Below are 26,291 nucleotides of genomic sequence, written 5' to 3'. Positions count from 1 at the left end.
CCTTCACTGCCACATTAAAGTCACTAAAGGGTGCCAGCTTAGATTATGCTGGGGGGTGGGACATTAGATATGTGTTTGTCTATCCATCCATCCTAGCTTTTTAGGCTTTGTGTCCACAATCAGTGTTTGCAGCATTTTGGACACAGAGTCTTTTTGCTGCGTCCAAAATGCTGCGCTGTGCAGTACAAGCGCAATGGAAGGATTTTTGAAAATCTCCTGCCCACTGTGCTTGTTTTTTTCCTTAGCATAAACTGACCTGCAGCGCGGCTTCCTGAGCCTCAGCATGTCAATTTATGCTGTGGAGATGAGAGTTTCGTCCAAAGGGAAAATACAGCTAAAGTCTTCAGCATCCTGAATCTGGATCGTGGCCTGGGCAGCTGCGTTCTCCAGTGGACAATATTCGCATCTCTGCACGAAAGCTGACATTGCGTCTAGACACAGTGTCACCTGGTCGTGGGCACATAGCCTAAAAGTGAGAAATTTGGCACTACAGCAACACTTTTGTGAAGTACCTGTGGGTTCAAAATGCTCACTATACCCTCGAATGAAATCCTTGAGGGTCTAGTTTTCAAAATGGGGTCACTTGTGGGGGTTTATGCTGTATAGGTCCCTTTAGGGGTCCTCAAAAAGGCGACATGGTGCCTGCAATTTTTTTCAATTTTTTCCAAAATTCACATGGTGCTCCTTCTGTTATGAGCCCTCCCGTTTGTCCAAACAGAGGTTTTTAGCCACGTGTTGGGTATTCCTGCGCTCATAAGAAATTGGATTACAAACTGTGGCGTCCACATTTTGGTGTTGCCGCTTGAAAAAGTGAGAAATTTGGTGCTAAAGCAACAGTTTTGTGGAAAAAAAAAGAAAATTTTCAATATGATGACCTAAGTTTATTAAATTTTATAAAGTACCTGTGGGTTCAAAATGCTCACTATACCCCTGGAGAAAATCCTTAAGTGGTCTAGTTCCAAAATGTGATCTCTTTTGATGGAGCTCCACTGTTTAGGCACCTCAGGAGCTCCAAACGTGACATGGCATTTGCTAATGAATCCAGCCAATTTTAAAGTCAAATGGCGCTACTTCCCTTCCGAGCCTTGCCGTGCACCCAAACATTTGATTTCCAGCACATATGAGGTATCTGTGTACTCAGGAAAAACTGCACAATAAATTGTATGATGCATTTTTTCCTGTTACCCTTGTGAATAAAGAGCTTTGATATCACTTTGATGCTCATTTTATACCAGTTTGATACTTTTTTTTTGCTGCTTTTAAGTGTATTCACATCAGGGCTCCGCACTGTATTGTATTTTATTATTGTGATATTTTTATGTTTGTTATTAAACCTGTAAAAAAAAACAAAAAAATAAAAACTGAAAAAAAAAAAACAACTTCAGCCTCGAATAAGAAACTGGATGAATAAGAAACCAACTTAAGCATTGTATCTGATGTTGAGCGATACCAGTTTCAATATAAGGGAAATGTCTGTTATTACCACATATATACCCTGCCCTCCGCACTGACTGACAGCCGCTGAGCATTGGAACCTGCTGTCAGTCAGTGCCAAGAGTGCGGTATACTGAGCAGTGACTAAAACCGCATCGGTGCCACCCCTATGACTGAAAGCTGGACGCCGTCTCAATGTATGTCTATGATCACATTTACATATTTAATAGTTATTTAGTAACGCTTATTATTTTGTATATATGGCTGTTTTTTACCTGGTTGGGTCCAATACCAGAGATTTGGATTGACAGTGGTATTTTCCTATACGTCACACATTCGGGGTGGGGGGGGCAGTTCAGTAAGTATTTTTATTTTCATCTTCCTTCCCTTGTAACTTGGGTTGATATAATGACTTAGCGGTGACCACATGGCCTGTGTGTATGGGGGAGAAAGCACAGTCAGCTCTTTCTACCCTGTTTCCTTGAAAGTAAGACCTACCCTGAAAATAAGCCCTACTAGGATTTTTGGGAGCTTTTTTGAGTATACTTAAAATATAAGCCCTACTCCAAAAATAATAGTTGAGGTTCCATAGGGAAGTGTCCAAACAGCTAAAAAAAGTTAGAGAATACATCAGGACTTCGATCAAAGAAGGTAGATACTCCCAAATTAAAGCAAATACTTCTTTCCCCCCCAAAAATAATTGCACTCAACAGACCCCAGAAAATTACAATTGGCAAGTACTGATGGTGGAGGGCTCTCACACAGAGATCTGTGACGGTGTCAGGTCCCTCACCGTTCCAGCTGCATTGCACCGCAGAGCTGTGGATACAGTGACAGAGAAGGCAGAGGCAGTAATAAACCGTCTCTGCCTTATGTAGAGATGGACGGATTTCCTCTACGTTATTACATGATTGTGTGTAGCTGCGCTGCTCTTTTATTTTACCTCCCACATTGCCGTATGAAGGATTGGGTTTTTTTTTTTAAATGACTCGTAGGTTTAATTTTACCATAAAATGTACTGGAAATTAAGTAAAAATTCAAAGTAAAAATGAAATGGTGAAAAATAAAATTAATTCCACCATTGTTTTTTAGTGTTGTTTTTACAATGCTCATTGTGTGCTAAAAGTGAGTGTTCAGAGTGATTCTCCAGGTCAGTGTGATTACGGCAATATCAGACATTTCTTATTATCTAAGTGGTGACTAGAGATGAGCGGACCCGTGGACGTTCGGCTTCTGCTGGTCCAGCTGAACATTTGTAAAGATCGGTTCTGGACTTGGACTTGACCTGAAGTTTATTTGAAGTCACTGATTGGCAGTTCAGGTCTCCGCCCACATGCAGCCATAAACAGATCACTAACAGGGGAGGGCGGGTTTTTCAGTTTTATTTCTTGGTGCACAATACATCTGATAACATGAGCGGTTTCCATACGTGAAGCCCCCGAACGCCAAACCTGAACTTTGCTATCTTGGAGACGTCTGAGCTTGTACCGAACACCGAACTCCAGGTTCACTCATCTCTAGTAGTAAATAAAAATCAGACTTTTGTAAAACAAAACCAAAACATTAAAAATTCAGTTTGTGTCTCCATTTTCCGACATCTTTGTTGAGTGAGGACTTGTATTTTCCTTGATGAGCTGACATTTTCACCCTTTTAGATGCAATACTTTTATGGTTTGGTTTTGCAACTTCATTTCATGTTGAAATTTTTTTTACTGCCCAAATGATATCTTCTCTCCATTGTTATCTGCATTAATGTTACATATCGGCTCATCTCCTTCCCATTCAGGTCCTTATAATATCGGATCCTCTCAGTGGAGATCTCCTATAGAAGAGAATTCTCCTGATTGCCCCGTGAAGGATGGATATGGACAGGGACAAGATGGCGGAGAGGATATTACACCTCACCCTAGAGATCCTCTTCCGGCTTACTGGAGAGGTGAGAGATTCTGATGACGTCACATTACATCATTCTTATCTATGGGAATAACAGATGGACAGAACTGGAGAGGTGAGGACTCTGGAAATGTCTGGAGTGAGATTTATTACTGTGTCTCTCCATAACCAGGATTACACAGTAGTGAAGAAGACCTCTAGTGAGCGCTGTCAGGCCCCTGTGTCTGAGGGATGGGGAAGACCCCTGAGCCCAATCACGGGGCCTCCACCTCACTCCCCGATACATGAGGACATCAATGACCAGAAGATCCTAGAACTCACCTACAAGATGATTGAGCTGCTGACTGCAGAGGTGACACTGCTGGGAATGCTGGGACATTATACAGTAATGCTATGAAGGGATCGGGGGTGACGGTATCATTGTATGTGTCAGGTTCCTATAAGGTGTCAGGACGTCACCGTCTATTTCTCCATGGAGGAGTGGGAGTATTTAGAAGGACACAAAGATCTGTACAAGGACGTCATGATGGAGGATCCCCAGCCCCTCACATCACCAGGTAATAGACAGGACTAAATACACACGGCCTATAATTATCTGTATGTAAGGAATGAATTCAGTCCCTGTATGTGTCTCCTCCAGTTCTATCCAGTAAGAGGACAACACCAGAGAGATGTCCCCGTCCTCTTCTCCCACAGGACTGTAAACAAGAAGATCCCGATGTTCCTCAGGATGTGTCTCCTCCAGATCTATCCAGTAAGAGATATCTACTCATGTACTTTCTGCACTAATTTTGTGTTTACATTTTTAGACTTTCTGCTCTGGGTTTTTTCAGTTGTATTTTCTTTGCTTCTGCTTCTTCTGCTGTTTGTTTCTAGTGTCTTCTCTACGTCATTATAAAGGCTTCTCAAAGACCTGCAGAGGGTTCATGAATACCCTGTTTCCCTGAAAATAAGACCTACCCCGAAAATAAGACCTAGTGACATTCAGGGCCAGCGTTCGGGGAGTCAAACTACACTATTTCTCCGGAACTCCACTCTCTTACAGTCCCCATCAGTTTTATTCTAAGGTTGACTGTTTAAGGAACTTTGATAACTTCAGAGTCATGTGACATGATGTAACCAAAGGTCTTTTAATTGCAGGAGTCTAAATGAACTGAATAGGACACAGGTTGGCATGCAGGACTGGCATTAGGGAAAGGGAGAACAAACTGGGCAATTTCACAGGGCTCCCATTCTCCTAGGGGCCCCAGTGTTTATATGCCAATTATAGGACTGCTTAAGGACCTTTTTGACATCACGTCATGTGACCAAATGTCTAATTGCAGGAGTTTCAAGCTGAAGAGGAGACAGGCTGGTTTATGTGTGTGTGTGTGTGTGTTCACGCCAATTTTATCCAGCTTTGCCAAAATGGGCAGAGCTTGGCCATAACAAGGGTGTGATTGCACCACTTCTCTAATTCACAACAATCGGGCGTTCCCTATGCCAGAAATCTCACTCCAGTCCCTGATGTCATTTTTCAGTGTACATCACCGGTCTTGTTGAATTGGAGCCGAAATATTTATCTGCACAGACAGCAAGACCCTGCTACCTGCTTTGGTTACAAAGCCCAAGGATAGGCAATGAATATTATAGTCCCGGACATTCCCGTTAAATTTCCAGCATCTGTCTTTAACTATTTTATTTTCATCTTGGAAAAAAATCTCTTTGAAATTGTCTATTTTGTGGATCAATGTCACAGAGATGTTTGCAGGTTATTGAACTGTCAAGGCGGTGTCAGGATCTGTGGAAACTACACTCTGCCTGCCAACTTCTCTGATGTCTGTGAGCAGCGCAGGGAGACGCAGGCATCAAACCACAGGCTTGGGCAGGCTAGCAAGAGTTTTTCTCTGCTGGGTTGCTTGTTAATGTCTTTGATCACATGCTGTAGGGGAGGAAGTATCATTAGCTCCCCTCCTGTATATGCTGGCTGGACTATTTCATTAATGCCAGGTATAGTTTACCTATACTAGTCTGGTCAGGTGTTGTGATCCAGACTTACGGGTGGCTGTTGTGCATTATTAATGTGAGCTGTTGTGGTGTTAACCCTTGTTGTCTTTTTGTTGCTGCCTTCCTGCTCTTCCTTTTTTCCTTTGTCTCTCATTGTTTATTTCTTTGAGTTTGAAATGCGTCACATCTGTCTTAAAGGGAACCAACATCAGGTTTTTCGTGTATAAGCTGCAGCCAGTGCAGCACTGGCACTATCAGGCACATTGTGTACATACCATCAGGGTTCAGCTCGGGTGTTTAGGCAGCGAAATCCAACTTTATAAAGTTTGAAAATTCGTGCACTTTTTGATTGACGTGTGCACCTCTGCTACTAATGTCCGGGCGTGTTATGCACGTGTTCCCCGCCCCCCCCACCAGCCTGTTCCTCCCTCTCTCCTGATGTCCGGGCGTGTTATGCACGTGTATCTCCACCCTCCGCTGCCTGTTCCTCCCTCTCTCTGTCTGTATTTAAATTTCCCTCTTCAGTGACATGACGTCGGAGTGCGTAGCGCTTATCTCCGGCGCCATGTTACTGAAGCCCGCTGTACCGTGCAGCCGGGTGCACGAGAGGGCGGCGCATGCGCCCTCGGTTCTTCAGATCCCGTTGTGACCGCGGGAGCGCGCGCGGTTACAACAGGACTGGAGATCAGCTGACAGGAGAAACGCGATTGCTACGCTACCAGCACAGCAGCCGCCTAGGACACCGGGGCTCAGGTGAGGTGAGTTCACAATGCTGTGTGTGCGCCCCTGCGTTGACCTGAGCTCACCTTCTGAATGCCCGGTCACCGCAGGAAAGCACTCACAGCTGTGTGTCTGTGCTATGTGTGTGATTCTGTGCAGTGTGTGTGTGCATGCATGTGCAGTGTGTGTACGCGCAGTGTGTGTTTGTGTGCGTGTGTGTGCGCACGCTGTGTGGTGTGTGTGTGTGCACGCTGTGTGGTGTGTGCGTGCGCTGTGTGTGTGGTATGTGTGTGTTTGTGTGCGCGCGCGCGCTGTGTGTGGTGTGTGTGTGTGTGCACGCTGTGTGTGGTGTTTTTTTGTGTGGTGTGCGCACGCTGTGTGTGTGCGCACACTGTGTGTGTGTGCGCATGCTGTGTGTGGTGTGTGTGCGCACGCTGTGTGTGCGCACGCTGTGTGTGGTGTGTGCGCGCACGCTGTGTGTGGTGTGTGCGCGCACGCTGTGTGTGGTGTGTGCGTGTGTGCGCACGCTGTGTGTGTGTGTGCGTGTGTGCGCACGCTGTGTGTGTGTGGTGTGTGTGCGTGTTTGCGCACGCTGTGTGTGTGTGGTGTGTGTGCGTGTGTGCGTACGCTGTGTGTGTGTGGTGTGTGTGCGGTGTGTGTGTGGTGTGTGTGTGTGCGCACGCTGTGTGTGTGGTGTGTGTGCGCACGCTGTGTGTGGTGTGTGTGCGCACGCTGTGTGTGGTGTGTGTGTGTGCGTGTGTGCGCACGCTGTGTGTGTGTGCGCACGCTGTGTGTGGTGTGTGTGCGCACGCTGTGTGTGGTGTGTGTGTGTCCTGAATCCAGGCCTGGCATTACTGGGGTTTCCTCCGGTAGCCAGTACGACGCTGCACTGACGCGTGTAGGTTTTTTTTTCTTTCTTCAGATGATATTGGATCCGGATTGGACGGCGCGGGACCCTTGACCCAGGATTACTGCGGAGAGCGGTTGTTTATTTCAATAAAGATGGAGTCACTAATTGTGTTGTGTTTTATTTCTAATAAAAATATTTTTCTGTGTATTGTGTTTTTTTTATGTTTACTAGAAATTCATGGTGGCCATGTCTAATATTGGCGTGACACCATGAATTTCGGGCTTAGGGCCAGTTGATAATATACACCTAGCCCTAACTCCATTATTACCCAGTGAGCCACCCGGCATCAGGGCAGCTGGAAGAGTTGGATACAGTGCCAGAAGATGGCGCTTCTATGAAAGCGCCATTTTCTGGGGTGGCTGCGGACTGCAATTCGCAGCGGGGGTACCCAGAAAGCATGGGCACCCTGCACTGCGGATTCCAATCCCCAGCTGCTTAGTTGTACCTGGCTGGACTCAAAAATTGGGCAAAGCCCATGTCATTTTTTTTTTTTAATTATTTCATGAAATTAAAAAAAAAAGGGCTTCCCTATATTTTTTAGTTCCCAGCTGGGTACAAATAGGCAGCTGGGGGTTGGGGGCAGCCGTTCCTGCCTGCTGTACCTGACTAGCATACAAAAATATGGTGAAGCCCACGTCATTTTTTTTTTTTTTTTGGGAAAGGGGGGGGGGGCAAAAAATCCTGCATACAGTCCTAGATGGAGGATGCTGAGCCTTGTATTTTGGCAGCTGCTGTCTGCTCTCCTGCATACACGAGTGGATGGAGTATGCTGAGCCTTGTAGTTCTGCTCCCCCTCCAGCATACAGTCCTCCATATAGTAATGTGCCCCATATAGTCATCCGTATAATCTAATGCACCTCATAGTCCTACATATATTATAACGCGCACCATAATACTAAGTGTCTGAAAACTACTACATGGGGGCAACAGAACCTATTCCCAAAAAACAAAACAATTAATTATTTGAAAATGTTTGTTTTTGAATTTAAACAAAGGTATTGAAATATTGAGAAAATGTACAAGAACTTGAGCAGCTTTGCAGACACATAACTCAATGGCTATGACAGCACGCTGCATCTTTTATACCTGTGATCACAGAAACACAGCTTCTGACCAAAAAAAATATGAAAGATCAAGATTTTGGCCGCGTTTTTGTTAATGCATTTATCAACTTCTTAACAAATCCGTTTTAATATTTTCCGTCCCTGCACTCGTTTTGGTAATCCACACTGGCAGACGCAGATAGCCAGCAGCGATCAGCGCAAATGTCAGCTGATTTGTGCAGCTGACGTGTGCCTTGCATGCGCGAGTGAATTCGCTATCCACCTGTACCTGTCAACCCCTTAAATAGCACTGTAAAAATCTCACAGCACCATTTTAATGGCGATCGCTTTATTCGCATAAACACCAGCCTCCACAGGAAGTCACGTGATGGGATCACGTGGATCCGATGGTTGTCGTGTTAGTACTGGTTCTTGTGATTACTCCTGTAGCTCAAGTGACGCAGGTCCTATAACCAGCAGCCGAGTACTGCAGGTTACAGGAGATGAGCATTTCTCCTGATCTGAGCGGTTCTGCTCTGATAGGGAGAAAAGAATGAGTGAGCAGACAAAAACGCACCTGCGGGAAAAAACGCGGCAAAAAAGCATGCGTTTTTACCGCATTTTGGTGCTTTTTTGCTCACTGCGTTTTTATGCGTTTTTTAACAGTGAACAATTCCATTAAAGATTGTTAAAAAAAAAAAGAAAAAAGGTCTGATGTCATTTCCTTCAATATGTTCTTCATTCTTCACTAGTCTATGCAGGAGAGCAGACCGCTGCAAAACTAGAAGGCTCAGCATGCTCCATCCAGGACTGTATGTGTGTCGCCCTGGGCAAGCCAGGGGACACAGGTCACACACCATCACACCCCACACCCCAGGTAGGCACACCGAAGCTGAACCACAAATCCTTGTTGCCTTCCTCCAGAGGCTGATGATTCACACCAGGGGGTGGGCCAGGCGGTTGGCTCCGCCCACCAAGGAGATCACAGCTCTGGAGGCGGGAAGTTCAGGCAGTCCAGTGAGGGACATGAAGGAGTAAACAAGAAGTCTAGACAGGGAGGAGAAAGTGGAAGAAGTCTAGCAGAGTAAACAACAGTGACAGAAAAGAAAGGAAAGTGGCAAAGGAGGAAAGCAAGAGTGGTGACTGAGAGAGAAGGAGAAGCCTGAGGTCCAGCTTTGTGTAGGGCCAGAACAGCAAGGTCAGCGACGACGGTGACTGTCTGGAGGGGGACAGTTCGGAAGTTCCTGGAAGGACCCCGTTGGCTGTGTGCCCGGTGGTCTGGAGCAGTGTTCCGAAGGACAGTCAGCACCAGGGCAGGGGCCTCTCGGACCCCGGCAAGGCTAGGAGTCGCCAAATTTGCCGAATCCGTCAGTGACGGGGACGTAGCTCTCCCAACAACCAAGACCCGACAGAAGGCAACAGCCCAACCCGTACAACGGAGACACCGCCACCGCCAGGGCACCAGTCTCCGAGGGCCAGCGCCTGCGGGCAAAGTGTAGTGCTCCTCCGGCCCAGCTTGAAGCCGGGGAGCGGGTTACCGGTGGGGACCCATCGCAACCAACCGTTTATACAGGTGCAAGGAAAAAGGGACATCACCGTCACCTACCGGGGAAGCAAAGCAGCCGTCTGTGGGACTGTCCTACCAGCCGTTTGGTTTACCGTACAAACTGTGTCAACGTCTCAGGCTGAGTGAGTACCACAGTGCCGCAAGGCACAGCGCTGCCCCCGCGTCCCTGCGCCCACCAGGCCCTGCACCTCCCAAGCCATCACCGGGCCCCGGGATCACCAACCCCTACCCACAGAGGGGCGACATAACAACTGGCTGCTCCTCCTCACCATCCCCGGGATCCCCACACCGAGCAGCGGTGGTGCTACAAATCACCACAACCGTGGGTGGCGTCACGGACATTATCCCCACACCCAACAACCCCCCTTTCACTCACGGGCGAGGAGTGTCGCTCGAGAAAGCCCCCGGGATCCGGCCCACAGCTCGAGCCACCACTGAGCAGCGGCAGCCGCCGGACCCGAGCAGAAGGAGGTGAGCGCGGTGTGCTGACACCCTCCTCCCCGCCCGCGACATATGCAGGAGGGAGAGGCAGGGGGAGCAGAACTATAAGGCTCAGCATACTTCATCCAATAGTGTATGCAGGAGAGCAGACAGCAGCTGCCAAACCACAAGGCTCAGCATCCTCCATCTAGGGCCTAAAACACACTTGTTTGACACGGTCCGTTTTTCGGGTCCGTGTTCCCTTTTTTTGGGGCGTTTCTCCGGTACATATGGCATCTGTGTGATGGCGTATGCGAGCCATGTGTACGTGTAAAATGTCCGTGTTTGTGTGTAAAATGCCCGTGTATGTGTACATGGAATGTCCGTGTGGAATCTCCGTTTGCGTGTTGCACAATGTCGTTGATACATGTCGGCTGACAGCAGACAGAGTTGCGCGATGAGAATGAACTCGAGTGAACTTCACCTGACTTCATTGTCATGCCGCGGCTCTGTCTGTGTGCCGCGTACTGATTAGTGGTCACCTGTGAAGGATTCACCAGTGACCGCTAATCCTCCGAGTGACTGAAGTGAGCAGCCCTCTCTCATACTTACCGCTCCCCAATCACCAGCGCGGCGAGGAACAGCCGTGCAGAGAATACGCGGCAACAATTACTTTGAATATGCCAGCCGCTCATTAATCAATCTCGTATTCCCTGCTTTCCCCACCCACAGACGCCTGTGATTGGTTGCAGTCAGACACGCCCCCCATGTTGAGTGACAGCTGTCTCACTGCACCCAATCACAGCAGCCGGTGGGCGTGTCTATACTGTGCAGTAAAATAAATAAATAATTTAAAAAAACGGCGTGCGGTCCCCCCCAATTTTAATACCAGCTAGGGTAAAGTCACACGGTTGAAGGCTGGTATTCTCAGGATGGTGAGCCCCATGTTATGGGGAGCCCCCCAGCCTAACAATATCAGTCAGCAGCCGCCCAGAATTGCCGCATACATTATATGCGACAGTTCTGGGACTGTACCCGGCTCTTCCCGATTTGCCCCGGTGCATTGGCATTCGGGGTAATAAGGAGTTTTTGGCAGCCCATAGCTGCTAATAAGTCCTAGATTAATCATGTCAGGCGTCTCCCCGAGATTCCTTTCATGATTAATCTGTAAATTACAGTAAATAAACACACACACCCGAACAATCCTTTTATTAGAAAAAAAAAAAACACTAACAAATTGCCTTGTTCACCAATTTAACCTCATAACGACGGCCGTACGACTTAAAGGCAAAACAGGGTACTTATTCTGTTCCGCCGCTTTAAAGCGGCGGCCCGAAAAAACCCTGTAGCGCCCCCCAGCGACCGAAAATCTCGGGGGTTTCAGTTTGAGACCCCCCAGATTATGAATCGGGGTGTTTTTTTTGGACCCCGATCATGTGATCGGCGGTATACACTGTATACCGACGAACACATGAAAAAAAAAGAAATGGCCGGTAAAACTGATTTCTTTTTCATCTGACATGATCAAACATGTCAGATGAGAAAGAAATCTAAACCCCTAGTGCCCTCAAAGCCCCCGGTACCGGAGAGTCCCCCCCCCCACCCCCACACCCCCTCCGGAGCAGTCAAAATGGCGCCAAAGCGCACAGAAAACTGCCGCCGGCGCCGACTCTGCATTCATTTCCCTCCGATCTGAAATGATCAAACATTTCAGATCGGAGGGAAATGTCCTCCCCCTGACCCCTCCTCCGGTCCACCGGAGCCCTCTGGTCACCGGAGCCCCCTCCGGTTCTCCAGAGCCACCACCCCCCTCCCCCCTCCGGAGCGTGGAAGACGGCGGCGCACAGCGCGCGGCCGCATTCATTCTGCTCTTTCTGCCGCATGTGACACGTCACATGCGGCAGAAAGTTGTCCCCAGGTCCCGCCGTCACCCCCCCGTCACCGTCCCAGCCCCCGGTTATACGTTACCTGGCTGCTGGTGCTCCGGGCCGGCGATCTCCGCCTCCTTCTTGAATGCTGGCGGCGCATGCGCAGACAGCGGCTGTCAGCTGGATCCCTGCAAACAGGGACCCTGACGTCGCTGCTGCAAAGGCTGCTCCACTGTGGACCGGGGGAGGGTGAGTGCGGTAATCTGCAGTCACACTCCTCACATGGAGAGACTGCTGTTCCAGAAAATGGGGGGTACGTTCTGTGAGCGTGCCCCTCATATTCTGGAATGAGGTTACTGCAGGTCACTCTGCCCTAGGTTGGACCGGGGCAGTGTGAGTGCAGTATTCTCAGATTACTGCACCCACACTGCTCATGGAGAGCTTGCTCTTCCAGAAAATGGGGGATACGTTCCCTGAACGTGCCCCCCATATTCTAGAAGATCCAGAGTCGGCGTGGGACCTCCAAAATGGATTACAGCGACCGGAATTTCTTTATTTTCAATAAATTGGGGAAAGAGGAATGTTTCGGGGAGTGTTTTTTCAAATAAATTTTTTTTTGTCTTTTTTTTTTCTATTACTGACTGGGTTAGTGATGTCGGGTATCTGTTCAGATGCCGTGACATCACTAACCCCAGGGCTTGATGCCAGGTGACATTACAGCTGGTATCAACCCCGTATATTACCCCGTCTGCCACCGCACCAGGGCGCGGGATGAGCTGGGGCGAAGCGCCAGGATTGGCGCATCTAATGGATGCGCCACTTCTGGGGCGGCTGCGGCCTGCTATTTTTAGGCTGGGAAAAGTCCAATAACCATGGCTCTTCCCACCCTGAGAATACCAGGACCCAGCTGTCCGCTTCACCTTGGCTGGTGATCTAATTTGGGGGGGACCCCACGTTTTTTTTTTTAAAAAAAAAAACGCCTGGGGAGCCCTCCAAATTGATCACCAGACAAGGTGAAGCTGTCAGCTGTGGTTTGCAGGCTACAGCTGTCTGCTTTACCCTAGCTGGCTATCAAAAATAGGGGGGACCCCACGTCGTTTATTTTAATTATTAATATTTTGGGGGCTAAATACAAGGCTAGGCACCCTTTAGTGCCACATGAAAGGCACTAAATGGCGCCAGTTTAGAATATGCAGGGGGTGGGACGTTATATATGTTTGACATCTATCCATTCATCCATTGTAGCATTTTAGGCTGTGCGCCCATAATCGGGGTTTGCAGCGTTTTGGGCGCAGAGTGTGTCCATAGTGTGTCCCTGTGTCCATAACGCTGCATTGTGCAGTAGAAGCACAGTGGAAGGATTTTTAGAAATCCCATGCCCAATGTGCTTCTTTTCTCCGCAGCATAAACCGACCTGTGGCGCAGCTTCCCGAGCCTCAGCATGTCAATTTATGCTGCGGAGACAAGAGTGTTCTCTGCAGGTAGCATAGAGCTCCACAGCAGCCTGAACCCAAATCGTGGGCATGGGCAGCTGCGTTCTCCCGTGGACAACACTCACATCTCTGCAGGAGGCTGACACTGTGTACTAGACGCCGTGTCGCTGGATCATGGCCACATAGCCTAAAAGTGAGACATTTGTTGCTACAGCAACATTTTTGTGAAGTACCTGTGGATTCAAAATGCTTACTATACTCCTGAATAAAATCCAGTTTCCAAAATGGAGTCACTTGTGGGGGGTTTCTGCTGTATAGGTACCCAAGGGGCCCTGCAAATGTGACATGGTGCACGCAATTTATTTCAACTTTTCCAGAATTCAAATGGTACTCCCTCCATTCCAAGCCCTCCCATTTATCCAAACAGAGGTTTTTGGCCACATGTGGGGTATCCCTGTGCTCATAAGACATTGGATAACAACCTGTGGGGTCCACGGTTTGTTGTTATCTCTTGAAAAAGTGAGAAATTTGATGCTAAAGCAACATTTTTGTGAAAAAAATGAAAATTTTCAATATGGCAACCTAAGCTTATCAAATTCTGTGAAGTACTCGTGGATTCAAACTGCTCACTATACACCTAGAAAAAAGCCTTGAGGTGTCTTGTTTCCAGAATGGAGTCACTTGTGGGGGACCACCACTGTTTAGGCACCTCAGGGGCTCTCCAAATGCAACCTGGCGTCCGCTATTGATTCCAGCCAATTTTGCAGTCAAATGGCACTCCTTCCCTTCCGAGCCCTGCCATGCGCCCAAACAGTTGATTTCCACCACATATAAGGTATCGCCAAACTCAGGAGAAATTGCACAATAAATGTTATGCTGAATTTTTTCCTTTTACTCTTGTAAAAAAAAAAGCTACCTGGTTGAAATAACAATTTTGTGGTAAAATTTTTTTTTTTTTTTTTCATGGCTCAACGTTATAAAATTCTGTGAAGCACCTGAGGGTTCTGGGTACTCACCAAACATCTAGATAAATTCCTTGAGGGGCCTAGTTTCCAAAATGGGGTCACTTGTGTGGGGTTTCTGCTGTTTAGGTACCTTAGGGGACCTCCAAATGCGACATGGTGCCCGCAATCTTTTTCAGCCAAATTTCCTTTCCAAAATTCAAATATTGCTCCTTTCGTTCCAAGCCCTCCCATTTGTCCAAACAAAGGTTTCAGACCACATGTGAGGTATCACCGCGCTCATAAAAAAGTGGTTAACAAACCTTGAGGTCAAATTTTTGGAATTACCTCTTGAAAAAGTGAGAAAATTGATGCTAAAGCAACATTTTTGAGAAAATTATTAAAATTTTCAATATGACAACGTAACGTTAACAAAATCTGTGAAGTACCTGTGGATCTAAAATGCTCACTATACCCCTAGATAGAAGCCTTGAGGGGTCTAGTTTCCAAAATGGTGTCACTTGTGAGGGATTTCTTCTGTTTAGGTACCTTAGCGGACCTGTAAATGCAACATGGTGCCCGCAATCTATTTCAGCCAAATTTGCTTTCCAAAATTCAAATATTGCTCCTTCTGTTCCGAGCCCTCCCATTTGTCCAAACAGAGGTTTCTGACCACATGTGGGGTATCGGCACACTCATAAGAAAGTGGGGAACAAGTTTTGGGGTCCATTTTGTTGTGTTATTTCTTCTAAAAATGAATAAATTTGGGTTAGAGCAACATTTTTAGGTAAAATTTAATTTTTGCTTTTTTTCATTCCACATTGCTTTTGTTCATGTGAAGCACCTGAAGGGTTAATAAACTTCTTGAATGTGGTTTTGAGTACTTTGGGGGGTGCAGTTTTTAGAATGGTGTCACTTTTGGGTATTTTCTGTCATCTAGGCCTATTGAAGTCACTTCAAATGTGATGTGGTCCCTAAAAAAATGGTTTTGTAAATTTTGATGTAAAAATTAGAAATCGCTGATAAACTTTGAACCCCTCTAACTTCCTAACAAAAAAAAATTTTGTTTCCAAAATTGTGCTGATGTAAAGTAGACATGTGGGAAATGTTATTTATTAACTATTTTGTGTCACAGAAATCTCTGGTTTAACGGTATAAAAATTCAAAAGTTGAAAATTGCTAAATTTTCAAAATTTTTGCCAATATTCAATTTTTTTTCATAAATAAACGCAAAAAATATTGTCCTAAATTTGGTACTAACATGAAGTCCAATATGTGACGAAAAAACAATCTCAGAATCACCGGGATCCGTTGAAGCGTTCCAGAGTTATAACCTTATGAAGTGACACTGGTCAGAATTGCAAAATTTGGTCTGGTCATTAAGGTGAAAATTATCTCCGTCACTAAAGGGTTAATAAGCCCGAAAAAGCCCTCCATGTCCGGCGTAATCCAGGATGGTCCAGCGTCGCTTCCAGCTGTGCTGCATGAAGGTGACCGGAGCTGCAGAAGACAACGCCGCTCCTGTCAGCTCCACGCAGCTAATAAAGGGAATAGCGCGATCAGCTGAGCTGTCACTGAGGTTACTCGCGGCCAAGGCTGAATACAGCTGATCGCGCTATTCCCTTCATTAGCTGCGTGGAGCTGACAGGAGCGGCGGTGTCTTCTGGAGGAAGAAAAAAACCGAGCGCCAATGTAAGTATGACTGAGAACAGCAGAAAAAAAAGGTAAGTATACTGAATTTAATTTAAAAAAAAATAAAAATAAGATCGCTAGTGTAAAAACACGAAACGTGCTGAACACGGACATACTCGTGCTGCCGGCCAAAAACGGACATGTCGTCCGTGCAGAAAAGCGCACACACGTACTTATCACACGGACACACGTTCTGTGTGATTTTACGTGTGTGTGCGCCATCTACCATTGAATAACATGGGTCTGGGTGTGTACGTGTCTCCGGTACGTGCAAATACGTACCGCACACGTACAAAAAAAAACGATGTGTGTTGCGGGTCTAGGACTGTATGCAGGATTTTTTGCCCCCTCCCACCCCAAAAAAAAAACAATGACATGAGCTTCACCATGTTTTTCTATGCTAGCCAGGTACAGCAGGCAGCTACGGGCTGCCCCCAACCCCCAGCTGCCTATTTGTATCCGGCTGGGAACCAAAAATATAGAGAAGCCGTTTTTTTTGTTTTTTTTATTTCATGAATTTCATGAAATAATTAAAAAAAAAAATGACATGGGCTTCGCCCAATTTTTGAGTCCAGCCAGGTACAACTAGGCAGCTGGGGATTGGAATCCGCAGTGCAGGGTGCCCATGCTTTCTGGGCACCACCGCTGCGAATTGCAGTCCGCAGCCACCCCAGAAAATGGCGCTTTCATAGAAGCGCCATCTTCTGGCACTGTATCCAACTCTTCCAGCTGCCCTGATGCCGGGTGGCTCACTGGGTAATAATGGAGTTAGGGCTAGGTGTATATTATCAACTGGCCCTAAGCCCGAAATTCATGGTGTCACGCCAATATTAGACATGGCCACCATGAATTTCTAGTAAACATAAAAAAAACACAATACACAGAAAAATATTTTTATTAGAAATAAAACACAACACAATTAGTGACTCCATCTTTATTGAAATAAAGAACCCCTCTCCGCAGTAATCCTGGGTCAAGGGTCCCGCGCCGTCCAATCCGGATCCAATATCATCTGAAGAAAGAAAAAAAAACCTACACACGTCACTGCAGCGTCGTACTGGCTACCGGAGGAAACCCCAATAATGCCAGGCCTGGATTCAGGACACACACACCACACACAGCGTGCGCACACACACCACACACAGTGTGCGCACACACACCACACACAGCGTGCGCACACACGCACACACACACACCACACACAGCGTGCGCACACACACCACACACAGCGTGCGCACACACACAGCGTGCGCACACACACCGCACACACACACACAGTGTGCGCACACACACCACACACACAGCGTGCGCTCACGCGCACACACACACACACACAGCGTGCGCACACACGCACACACACACACAGCGTGCGCACACACACCACACACACACAGCGTGCGCACACACACACACACACACACAGCGTGCGCACACACACACACACCACACACAGCGTGCGCGCACACACCACACACAGCGTGCGCGCACACACCACACACAGCATGCACACACACACACACACAGTGTGCGCACACACACCACACACAGCGTGCACACACACACACACAGTGCGCGCGCACACACACATACACACCACACACACAGCGCGCACACATACCACACAGCGTGCGCACACACACACCACACAGCGAGCGCACACACGCACACAAACACACACTGCACGTACACACACTGCACATGCATGCACACACATAGCACAGACACATAGCTGTGAGTGCTTTCCTGCGGTGACCTGGCATTCAGAAGGTGAGCTCAGGTCAACGCAGGGGCGCACACACAGCATTGTGAACTCACCTCACCTGAGCCGCGGTGTCCTAGGCGGCTGCTGTGCTGGTAGCATAGCAATCGCGTCCTCCTGTCAACTGATCTCCAGTCCTGTTGTAACCGCGCGTGCTCCCAACGGGATCTGAAGAAGCGAGGGCGCATGCGCCGCCCTCTCGTGCACCCAGCTGCAAGGTACAGCGGGCTTCAGTAACATGGCGCCGGAGATAAGCACTACGCACTCCGACGTCATGTCACTGAAGAGGGAAATTTAAATACAGACAGAGAGAGGGAGGAACAGGCAGCGGGGGTGGAGATACATGTGCATAACACGCCCGGACATCAGGAGAGAGGGAGGAACAGGCTGATGGAGGGGCGGGGAACACGTGCATAACACGCCTGGACATTAGCAGCAGAGGTGCACACGTCAATCAAAAAGTGCACGAATTTTCAAACTTTATAAAGTTGGATTTCGCTGCCTAAACACCCGAGCTGAACCCTGATGGTATGTACACAATGTGCCTAATAGTGCCAGTGCTGCACTGGCTGCAGCTTATACACGAAAAACCTGATGTTTGGCTCCCTTTAATCTGTGTTTCCATCATATTCCTGTCCCTTCCTTCCCCAGGGGAATAACAGATTAGATCTGGTCAGGAGAATAATAAGGCACGGGACTCCGGCATCTCCATCTTCAGGGGTAATCCAGAGGTTAGGAATAGCTTAGGGTCCCCAAGTGTGAGGGTCAGTATAGGAGCCTTCTGTCCCTCATTATACTGCAGTCACATTGTGACAATCAGATTATTTAATGTAGCACATTCCAGAGAACTCGTACTAGGAATGAGAGATCCAAATTAACAAAGATGTAACTCTTAAGGCCCTGTCACACACACACAGATAAATCTTTGGCAGATCTGTGGTTGCAGTGAAATCATAGACATATTGTTCCATTTGTACACAGCCACAAACCTGGCACTGATTGTCCACAATGTCACTGCAACCACAGATATGCCGCAGATTTATCTGTGTGTGTGACAGGGCCTTTAGATGTCTAAATTGGAAAACAGATTCAGAATACATTTTTTCCTAATTTAATTTCTGGTTAAAAAAAAATAAATGTAATTTCAAGATATCATAAAAAACTAATAACATGTTTATTTTTAGCAGATGACTGTATTGGGAGTTCAGATGGAAATCTAATATCTTCAGAATTTACAACAGATGATGAAAGTATCACACATGATACATATGAAGAGCATGCTGTTGTCCCAGATATACCTCCAGTCCTTCCTCGGAAAGCTTTGTCATCTGATCTTTTCAAACAAGTCCAAAATTGCGATTTATCACAGAATTGTAAACAAAATAAAAGTTACAGAACGGATGTGGAACATGAAATGGCTCCTACAAGGGAGAAACTATTTTCATGTTCAAAATGTGGGAAATGTTTTACCAGGAAATCAAATCTTGTTGACCATCAAAAAGTTCACACACATGAAAAGCCGTTTTCATGCCCCCAATGTGAGAAATGTTTTGCTCGAAAATCAAATCTTGTTCATCATCAAAAATATCACACTAGGAAGAAGCCATTTTCATGTTCAGAATGTGAGAAATGTTTTATTCAGAAATCAAATCTTGTTAGACATCAGAAAGTTCACACAGGAGAGAAGCCATTTTCATGTTCAGAGTGTGGGAAATGTTTTATTCGAAAATCAGAACTTGTTGAGCATCAAAGATCTCACACAGGGGAGAAGCCATTTTCATGTTCAGAATGTGAGAAATGTTTTATTCGAAAATCAGAACTTCTTGGGCATCAAAGATCTCACACAGGACAGAAGCCATTTTCATGTTCAAAGTGTGGGAAATGTTTTATTCAGAAATCAAAAATTGTTAGACATCAGAAAATTCACACAGGAGAGAAGCCATTTTCATGTTCAGAGTGTGGGAGATGTTTTATTCAGAAAACAGCTCTTGTTAGGCATCAAAGATCTCATACAGGGGAGAAGCCATTTTCATGCTTGGAATGTGGGAAATGTTTTATTCAGAAAACAGCTCTTGTTTGGCATCAAAGATCTCATACAGGGGAGAAGCCATTTTCATGTTCAGAGTGTGGGAAACGTTTTATTCAGAGATCACATCTTGTTACACATCAGAAAATTCACACAGGGGAGAAGCCATTTTCATGTTCAGAGTGTGGGAAATGTTTTATTCAGAAATCAGAACTTGTTGTGCATCAAAGATTTCACACTGGGGAGAAGCCATTTTCATGTTCAGAGTGCGGGAAAGATTTTAGTCAGAAATCAGACCTTGTTAGACATCAGAAAATTCACACAAGGGAGAAGCCATTTTCATGTTCAGACTCTGAAATGTTTTAATTGGAAATCAGAACTTGTCCGGCATCAAAGATTTCACATAGGGGAGAATCCATTTTCATGTTCAGAATATGGAAAATGTTTTATTCAGAAAACAGCTCTTGTTTGGCATCAAAGATCTCATACAGGGGAGAAGCCATTTTCATGTTCAGAATGTGGGAAATGTTTTACTCGGAAATCAGAACTTGTTTGCCATCAAAGTTCACACACAGGGGAGAAGCCATTTTCATGTCTGGAATGTGGTAAATGTTTTACTAGGAAATCAACTCTTATTGACCATGGAAAACTTCACACAGGGGATAAACCATTTTTATGTTCTGAATGTGGAAAATGTTATTCTCAGAAATCAGATCTCGTTAAACATCTGAAGAAGCAGCACAGGGAAGGAACCTTTTTCATGTTGTGAACATTTGAAATGTTTAACTGGTAAATCAATTCTTGTCAGAATTCTTGTGAGAAAACCCACACAGTAGAGGAGCCATTCTTGCATTCGGAATTTGGCAAATGTTTTTATCATTATTCAGGTCCTGTTGTCAGATCAGTCACATGGGAGAAGGCATCATGATGTACCGTGAGTCAAAGGGTTTTATCCAAAAATCAATTACTCAAGTAAGAGTTGGTCAGGGAAAGCACAATTTTCTTTTTAAGCTTACTGTATTATTATGACCATAAGACGCACCTATATTTTAGATGAGGAAGGTAGGGAAAAAAAATTAAAGCAAAAAATGTAGTCATGACATACTGTTGTGAGGGGGAACCTGCTGCTGAAATGGTTATGGGGGTAATACCCCCCAATTCTGTACTAATGTCCCCCATTTTGGGCCCGTTCCAGTTATATGTTTCTCTCATAAGCCTACATAGAAAACTCCACACATAAATGCAATAACATAAGATATCTTTATTAAGTTCAAAAAAATTAATTAAAACCAATTAAAAAGGATAAGTAGACATAAGATAAACCTTGGTCCATGCGGTTTAATAGTAAAGAGTTCACAATCAATAATCCATGACATGACAAAATAAATATAAAGTGCAATACATTCAAAGATCCATAAGATGGCAGTAAAACCATAGAAAAGTAGGAAGTCCAAGGAAAGTACTAAATAGACCAAGTCCACGCTAGATACATCTCACTCCAACACTGAGTATAGATCGTGAGACACTGAGCTATAACGTAATAAAACCAAGGACAAAAAAGCGGTAGGAGAAAGGATCGCTATCACAGATGGTTACATGGAAATAAAGAAGGTTAATAATTACTGCAAAGGACCCCCCTTGACGTACGTTTCGCCGTCGCTTCCTCAGAAGGGGTGTGGTTATTAGTGTGACTGGCATGCCTATTTATACAAGTGACAGCCAAACAGCTGTCTTCCAGAAGGTGCCGCGACGTCGGAAATGAGAGTAACCAGGGCAACGCGTCCTGCCGCGGTCAGAGCCCAAGTCCCGGCAAACACCCCCCGATGACACACCCGAAACACGTCACACAGGGAGGCACGCCCGCCAGCACACGGGATCCAGACACACGTCAGGAAAGCATCTTGCTAGTACGAGCGCAATGGCTCAGAAGTCAGATGGCAAAACCCTGGCCCATAGAAACGGGGAACCGTGAGTTTGAAACTAGACTCCTCCATAAGTTTCAAATGGAGCATACTACAGAATAACCAATAGTGAAAATTAGTACACATAGATTACAAATATTGACACCATTAATACAATAAATATACATAAACAGACCCCATACATACATAGAGATATCGTATATACATTAAAATTAAAGACATTAGTTATAACAAATCCATAACTATGTTCAGGTGAACAGTATTAAAAATTTTTAGAAAAGTAAAAAATATATGAAAAAACAGTACATGAAGAAAAAATGCCAGCAAGGCACAAAAGGGACATGTGCAGAATCTGAGTACAGCAATGTGATATTATATTATGTTCTTATATTTCTTAAAAAAACAAATTTTTGGATCAATATGTGATATAACAGTAAGGAAATACCATTAAAGTGTAAGTATCATCTGTTCAGAAACGCCTATAATCTACAATGACCTCATTGCCCCACCACCGTGCGGAGCTGCCGCCCCACCACCGTGCGGAGCTGCCGCCCCACCACCGTGCGGAGCTGCCGCCCCACCACCGTGTGGAGCTGCCGCCCAACCTACACCCCACCTACTGTCTCCTCCCCAAAATCCTTTAGGATGTAAGCCCGCAAGGCCAGGGCCCTCTTCCCTCTGTGATAGTCTGTCTATTGTAACGTGTATATGTATTCTGTATGTAACCCCCTCATGTACAGCACCATGGAATCAATGGTGCTCTATAAATAAACAATAATAATAATAATAATAAAGTAAAAAATATTCCTACATACAAATAAAGTGATAATTAAAAAATGGGGAAAAGAAGGAAAAGAGTATATAAATGTTTGTATATATAAATATGAAAAAACGTGTAGTGCATATGTGACAAAATGCAAAAAGACAAACCAAAAAAGGTGTATAAAAATGTTATTATGCAAAAGCAAGTGTAAAATATGCACTATACTAAAAACAAATGTGTGATATGCAAAAACATGTGTATTCCAAGTAAAAATCAATCAAGAAAATATGGTGAGAAGTGTAAGATGTATCAAATACAAATTATGTGCAAAAACGTGCAAACAAAATACGATCAAAAAATAAAAACTAATAAAAATTCAAAATTATATATATTTTATATATGTAAAGAGTAAGATGTGTTGTATATATATTTGTGTATAAAAGTACCAAAACTGAAAAAAAAAAAATCGAATTTTTCTTTTTAAATATACCTCTTAAATAAAACTAAAGTGTCGTGATAGAGAAAATACATAAAATATGCACATCACTAATGGACAAAATGGGTCAATAAAAGTACATAGAATATACATCACTAATGGTAAAAAGAAAAAAAAATTATGTATAAAAGAGAGAAATTCATAAATTCATCGCTCCTCCTCTGTCAGCCTCCATATGATCAAAACCAGACATGCGGCATACATAGGACACTAAAATACAGAAAAACAGTATAAGTACAAAAATTATTAAAATCAATAAAAACACACATAACACACTAAAAGAATAGAGGAAGGGACTAAACACCTCAAAGAAAAGGTGCAAAACTCAGAACTTCATTCAAACCATGCGGTCCCACAGTGTCAAGGCGCCATATCCATTGGGTCTCCATTTTGGACAGACATTTCTTCACATCTCCACCTCGTGTATTAATTACAACCTTATCAATCCCTGACACTTTTAGGAGAGAGGAGTCACATCCATGATGGGTTTTGAAGTGTCTCGGCAATGGTTTCAAAGTGGTAATTTCATCCGACTTCAGTGCATTATTAATATCCAATACGTGTTCATGGATCCTTACTTTAAGCTTCCTTGTTGTCAGTCAACATACACAAGATTGCAGGGACATCTAGCATAGTAGATCACCGCTTCAGAGTCACATGAAATGTGTTTAGTGATCCGAAAGTTCCTCTTACCATCACTCGAGAAGAACTCAGTTGCCCTTACCGTATTAAGGCATGAGATACATTTACCGCAGGGAAAGAATCCCCAACTGGGTCCTTTAGATCCAAACAAATTAGTCGTGTTATCCCCAGTAAAATGGCTTCTTACCAATTTGTCCCTCAAATTGTCAGCTCTACGGTAAGTAATAGATGGACCTTCAGGTACAATTTTCTTAAGAATTGGATCAGTCATCAAAATCGGCCAGAACTTCTCCAAGGCTCCCTTCATCTCTCTCCAGCTATTATGGTGCTGGGAGATGAATCTCACCTTCTGGTCATTTTTATTCTTTGCATGGGGTATCAAGAGATCCCTCCTCGGGGTAATCAATGCTTGGTTAAAAGCCCTCTTTATAGCCCGTTTGCTATACCCTTTGTCCACAAATCGATCAGTCAATTCTCTCGCTTGTTCTCTGAAAACCGAATCCTCGGAACAGTTTCTCCGTAATCGCAAGAATTGTCCCACTGGTATGTTTTTTTTATCAATGATTGTGGGTGAGAAGATTGGGCAGAAAGCAGTGCATTAACGGCAGTAGGTTTCCTAAAGATCTTTGTATGAAGAGAATTATCCATCTTTCTATAGATGTTAAGGTTAAGAAAATCCATACTGACCTGACTGTGATGGCTTGTAAGTTTGATGTTTAATGAGTTCATATTCAGATAATCCACAAACTTTTTTAGATCTCCCTCAGTGCCCTGCCAGATTAGAAAAATATCATCAATAAATCTGGTCCATAATAGGACTTTCTCAATCTGCTCAGTAGTATCTGTCAATAAAACCTGTCTGTCCCACAGCCCCAAAAACAAGTTAGCATATGAGGGCGCAAAGGCCGCCCCCGTGGCTGTTCCCTGGAGCTGTAGGTAAAAAATCTCTTTAAACAGGAAAAAGTTGTGAGATAAAGCAAACTCAAGGACTTCCATCAGAAAATTGATTAATTTAGATCCCAGAGAGCTCATAGAAAGAAAATACCTTACCGCTTGTAAACCATCCTCGTGTCTTATTGAGGTGTAAAGACTTTCCACATCCAATGATACCATCCACATATCTTCCTCCAAAGTAATCCCTTCAAGCCTCAATAATAAATCAGTGGAGTCTATTAAAAAAGAAGGTAAGGTAGTTACGATGGGTTTCAGATGCCAATCCAAGAATTTACACAGGGGTTCACAAAAATTTCCTTTACCCGACACAATAGGACGGCCAGGTGGTATCTTTTCGTCTTTATGTACCTTCGGCAGGAGATATAAGCATGGCACTCTAGGACACTCCACCGTCAATAAGTGTCTCTGATCCTTGGTAATAGTGTTATACAACAAGGCTTCATCCAAAATCAACTGTAAAGAATTATTAAAACTCGTCAGAAGGTTGAAAGTCAATCTTTTGTAACACTTCCTGTCCCTTAATTGGTGCAGGGCCTCTCTTTCGTACATATTGTTTGGCCACAAGATTGACTTTCAACCCCCTGACGAGTTTTAATAACTCTTTGCAGTTGATTTTGGATGAAGCCTTCTGAGAAACACTGTAGAAATGAGATTTGTATGTTTCTCAGTGATTAGGCATTTACTATGGATCTGGATGATCGCTGCCTAAAGAGTATTTGGAAGGAGGTAATTATCGCTGTTACTTTAAGATGTGACTGTGAAAGTCTGTGCAGTGTGCACAGCGATGAGAGAGAGGAGGGATCTAATGTGTGGAGCGCACAGCGTGCGTTCCACACACTTCCTTGTTTGTAAGGGGCGTTCCCCTGACACACGTGACACGGACGCGATGTCCGATCACGTGGTCCTCCTTCACTGACTGCGATGTAGTGCGCATGCGTGGTAGATATAAAATGGCGGCGCCCGTAGCATTCAGCGCAGCGCAGAAAGAATATGTTTGCTTGTGGACACACTATGGTAAGTTGCTAATTTACTTTAATATGCCTGACCGAGGTGTGTTTCCCATGGGGAAAGGATGATTAAAACCCTGTTACTTTGATTACAGTCCGCTGTGGGCATTGTTTCTTAAAGACCACTATGTGGAATTAAACAGTGGCATTTGGATGTGCAGTGTCTGATTGACACAGGCTCCTCTGACGAATTTGAAGTGAAGGAAACGCGTTGGGAGTTCTCATGATATCTGCTTGGAGGATGGAGTAATGAGATAGCCAGAGGAGGTCTATCAGTAATATCCCCACATCTTATGAAATTGATAAGTTTGAATAAGTTCGTTGCATGGTGAGACTACTCCAATTTTTTTCATAATGGTTATTTATGGTAAGAAAATGACATGTATAAAGAAAAAGAAATGGTACGGAGTTTCACCAATATTCCTCATATAACTGTTTGAACTTAAGGATAGACTGTGGAGGGCGGTACCCTGTAATATTCTATCTTTAAGAAGGATAAGGTAGTGTGACTGAGAATCTGACTTTATAGAGGAAGTTTATTTGTGCGCCATACCCGGGTTTTTTGGTCCGTTTGAGCTTAGTGACCTAGAACCGGGTAATACATTTTATAACCACGGTTTTATTGATTATATCATCTTAACTAGTATTAATAAAGGTTATATTTTATATTTTTTCATGTCACAACATGAATGGTCCACTTCTGCTATAAAATATATGTGTGGAGTTTTCTATGTAGGCTTTATAGATATTGTAGATATTATAGATAGAACTCCCTCACTGATTTTTGATCGGTTTATCTATATGTTTCTCTCATC

General features: G+C 44.8%; 2 long non-coding RNA genes across 2 annotated transcripts in view; one reads left to right on the top strand and one right to left on the bottom strand.

Annotated features, from left to right (window-relative positions):
• Positions 1 to 22,075, top strand: part of LOC142258946 (uncharacterized) — a 450,433-nt gene extending 428,358 nt beyond the window's left edge. Inside the window, exon 2 of the long non-coding RNA XR_012727912.1 lies at positions 20,672 to 22,075. This is a non-coding gene — a long non-coding RNA (uncharacterized LOC142258946). The remainder of the gene's footprint in view (positions 1 to 20,671) is intronic.
• A 797-nt stretch (positions 22,076 to 22,872) lies between these two features.
• LOC142258945 (uncharacterized) lies at positions 22,873 to 24,706 on the bottom strand. The gene is made up of 3 exons (XR_012727911.1): positions 24,566 to 24,706; positions 24,203 to 24,286; positions 22,873 to 23,083 (listed from the first exon to the last, which is right to left on the bottom strand). It is a non-coding gene; the product is annotated as an uncharacterized LOC142258945 (long non-coding RNA).
• Positions 24,707 to 26,291: the final 1,585 nt, after the last annotated feature.

Source organism: Anomaloglossus baeobatrachus (assembly GCF_048569485.1).
Source record: "Anomaloglossus baeobatrachus isolate aAnoBae1 chromosome 5 unlocalized genomic scaffold, aAnoBae1.hap1 SUPER_5_unloc_19, whole genome shotgun sequence".
NCBI classification, from domain to species: Eukaryota; Metazoa; Chordata; class Amphibia; order Anura; family Aromobatidae; genus Anomaloglossus; species Anomaloglossus baeobatrachus.
This window is presented reverse-complemented; position numbering and strand designations above follow the sequence as displayed.